The following is a 4073-nucleotide window of genomic DNA, read 5'->3' as shown; positions in this document are numbered from 1 at the left end:
GGATAGCAAGCTAGAATTGTTTTTCTACTTATAAGCATTGTTAAGAATATCCTTATTTTGCACTATTTCAAAAAGCATATTTACAGACCAGCAGCATTATTCTGAATTGAACTTGACAGATTCTAGCACTTGCTTCATGATCCAAATATAGTCTGTGTAATAGGTGGCAACGCCTTATGTAATCAGCGTTGAGTCATTGGCTCCCGCGGGAGGGGTGAGTCACCGGAAGTGGAGTCTCATACCAGTAAAGAAAAAGCTGGGGCACGACCAGGGATTTCCTTCTGTGATCATCATGGATGTTTTAAAAGATTCAAACTCAAAATCTAAAAGTGATCTTTCTCCATTTTATATTCGTTAATACAGTATATTACAGCCAGATGGGGAACATGATACATCCCTAGAATATCTTCATCTAAAATAATTATCAGCAGGCAGTCCCTCTGGCTTTTGGTTTGTATTGGAGAACATGCATAGTGGCCCGAGGAGGGTTCCTATCACTTAGTTATGCTGCCTTTTTATTCAATTTTGAAAATACATAGTAGGACAGAGCCTTCCTACCTGGATGTTATGTGGGGTTATGACAAAGTGGACTTTCTGCAGGTGCGGAATATGGAGGCTTTAAGAGAGTTCAACTCAAAGTGACACAGGGGTCCACGGCTGGGGTAAAAAATGCAGGTTATTTAATTGCTGCTTGTAATTAGGTCATATCGTTTGATTAACTGTACAATAGTTTAGTGTTGGGGTAAAATAGAGAAAATAAATGCAGTTTACTTGATATGCTCCTCCTAGATGGAAGACTGGTGTTATATAATCTTTTTATATGTCCAGCGATAACGCAGTGCTTGGTACCACAATGACCTTCACCCCTGAGGGGCTCCCCGAATTCCAGGTACTACGGGAGGCACCTAGCGAGCAGTGGCTAATTTAATTTTCACAATAACCTGGTAAATATGTTTGTCCTTGTTTTTTAAATGGAAGAAAATACTATTATGTTAAGAAAATACTATTTATTTTTTTTAATTAAAAAATTTTTTTTACATTTATTTATTTTTGAGAGACAGAGAGAGAGAGACAGAGCGTGGACAGAGGAGGGGCAGAGAGCGAGACACACATTCTGAAGCAAGTTCCCGCCTCTGAGCTGGAGGTCAGCACAGAACACACGGGGTGAGATCATGACCTGAGCCGAAGTCGGTCATGCAACTGACTGAGCCACCCAGGTGCCCCTATTTTGAAGTATAATAAAGATATTGTAACATTTTAAAACTCCTTATGACACATACTGAAAAATTTTTGGATGAGATGCTCTGAATGTGAGCATCTTGTTTAGAAGTCTATGTCTGAGGGGGGTGAAGACAGCAAGAGCACACAGGAAGTAAGTTTGGTAACGTGAGAACTGTTGCCAATGGGAACACATTCTGTACGCCGTTCTCTGTACTGTGAGCGTGTTTGAACATTTCCATGACAAAAAGTTACAATTCTTTACAAATCCAATTTCTAAAATCTTTATGATGTACACAATATGGGCATGTTCTAATTTATTTGATCTTCGATTGTTTGGGTGCATTTTATGATTTTTCTGATTCATGATCATATGTGATCCAGCAGACAACATTTCCGTGATCATATGTGATCCAGCAAGCAGTACTTCCCCCCACTTCTTTGTGTGTGAAATTTCATCCACCTTTAAATTTGTTTTCCAGGTAGATTGAATATAATTGACATTCTTTAAAAAAATTTTTTTTTAGTGTTTATTTTATTTTTGAGACAGAGACAGAGCTTGAGCTAGGGAGGGGCAGAGAGAGAGGGAGACACAGAATCGGAAGCAGGCTCCAGGCTCTGAGCTGTCAGCACAGAGCCTAACGTGGGGTTCAAACCCACAAACTGTGTGAGATCATGACCTGAGCCGAAGTCAGGTGCTTAACTGAGCCACGCAGAGGCCCCGATTTATGGCGCTCCCATTCTCATGGGAGTGTTAGCGTTACTTCATACTATCACATTACACACCATCCTTTAAAAATATATCTTTAATTGCTCTTTCATTAAAAATATTGGAAGGATATGTATTTCCTGAAATACCAGACATGCTGATGGCAGAAAATACGGAAGCTGCAGGCCAGTCACCACCCCAAAGGAAAATCACTGTTGAGATGGGATGATGTTTCACAACAATCTTTTTTTTCCAGAATATTTTGAAATATTCTCTGCTGTTCAGTTATAATGATAGCTGGAGGCTATAGACAACTTTATTTTGTAACTTTTTTTTTCCGGTGCAGATGTGAAGTGTCTCACATCTATTATTTACTACCGCAATGTCAAATAAAGTTGGAGAGAAGTTTCAGAGGAAAAGATAGATTTGAGAAAGACCACAGTCCCCGAGTGCGGCAGTGGCGGAGGAGCATCTTGCTGGGCGCGCCGGCGGGGCGGGGCTTCAGCCGGCGGGGCGGAGCTTCAGCCTGCGGGTCTGAGGCCGGCTCTCCGGCACGGATTCGCTTTCTCCTCATCTCAAACAAGCCTCGTTTGGAGTTTACAGTGGGGAAGCCAAGGACTCGACTAAAAAGAAGGCTCAGAAAACGGCCTTCACTTCTCGGCCCCACCTTGGGGTCGGGCCGGCCCTGGGTGTGGCTGGTCTGTGCGTATCTTGTGCTTTCCGGAGGGATGGCTGTGGCACCTGCTACACCTTCTTCTTGAGATGCCGTTTTCTTCCATTTTGTAACGTTATGAAGGTAATAAATGCTCGGGGGGAAAAATTCCAGCAGAACCAAAGAGTGTGATAGAAACAAAGTGTATACACAGGTGTTTAGACGACGTTCCCTGAGTGTTGGACTCCCAACAAATCCTGTGTCATCAAACCTGCTGTAAATACCGTTACTAGAGTTGCCAGGGGTATAGCGACGTCCTAGGAGTGTGTGGTCCTTGGCTTGACGCCCTGCAATGTTGCCCCAGCAGGGTGGCCGGCTTGCTGCCTGAGGGGGTGGGGGCTTTGCCTAACAGGGCTGGCCTCCCCCTGCCCCACCTTGGCCACCTCCCACCCTCGCACACCCTGACCCTCTGTTGTTTCCTGGTCACTGAAGGATTCATCAATCAGGACACAATGGGTTGTGGTCTGGCGTCTCAGATAATGAAATTGGCAGCCATGGTCTGGAGCCATGAGGAGCTCACTGCCCATGGAGCCGAGTTGTGACTAATGAGAGACCTGGGCAGAGCGATTCTCCCCCTCCCGCCCTCTGGTGGGCTGTTCTCAACCTCGGGGTCCTGAACAGCCCATCTCAGGTGCCTCTTGGGGCCAGATGGGTGCACCCAGCGAAAGACCCTCCTCACGAGGCCGCAGCCAGGACGGTAATATGTCACTTGCGTTGCTTCTTTGCCTCCCCTCCTGCCACGGGGTTGCATCTCATAAATAAAGCATCAATACTTACTTAGTCATTGCCTCCGACCTGCTTTCTGGGTGACATGAGCTCAGGCAGAGTTAGCCGGGTACAGAGGGAGGTAATGTGTCCCAGGGAGGACACACGGAATGTGCACAAGCTTGGTGGGTGGGGGGACACAGTAGGTTTAAAACGAACGGCAAATGCGGTGGAGAAAGAAAGAGAGGTGCCTGCTGTAAACTGGAGGGGGGCAGAGGCAGAGAAGGTGGTGTAGACGGCAGGAAGCAGTTTGTCTGGATTCTAAGAGCAACAGCCGAAGGGTTGCAGGCAGGAAAGAGGTGGGATTGGGGATGGGGCAGTGAAGGTGGAGTTGAACTTGAATAGAGCACTCTGGCTATACTGCATAGGCTAGATCAGACTTGGGAAGTGGGGTTGGTCGATCCATCAGGAAGGGCCATTGCGGGGATGGCCGACCTGAGCTCAGACTCCTGTGGTAATGGACATGGAGGAAAATGGGCAGAGTTGAGACTTACTTGGGAGGGAAAACGGTTAAGAGTGTTACTAGTTGGGATGTGTGACCTGAGGCACCAGATGGTTTCTAGGGGTCTAGATGAGCGGCTTCTGGGTGCTGGTGGCACTCACGCAGTGGGAGACACCGGGACAGGGTGAGGTCGGGGAAGATCTAAAGTTTGGTTTTGGGGACATTAC

This window comes from Suricata suricatta, chromosome 14 (genome assembly GCF_006229205.1).
Source record: "Suricata suricatta isolate VVHF042 chromosome 14, meerkat_22Aug2017_6uvM2_HiC, whole genome shotgun sequence".
NCBI lineage: Eukaryota > Metazoa > Chordata > Mammalia > Carnivora > Herpestidae > Suricata > Suricata suricatta.
This window is presented reverse-complemented; position numbering follows the sequence as displayed.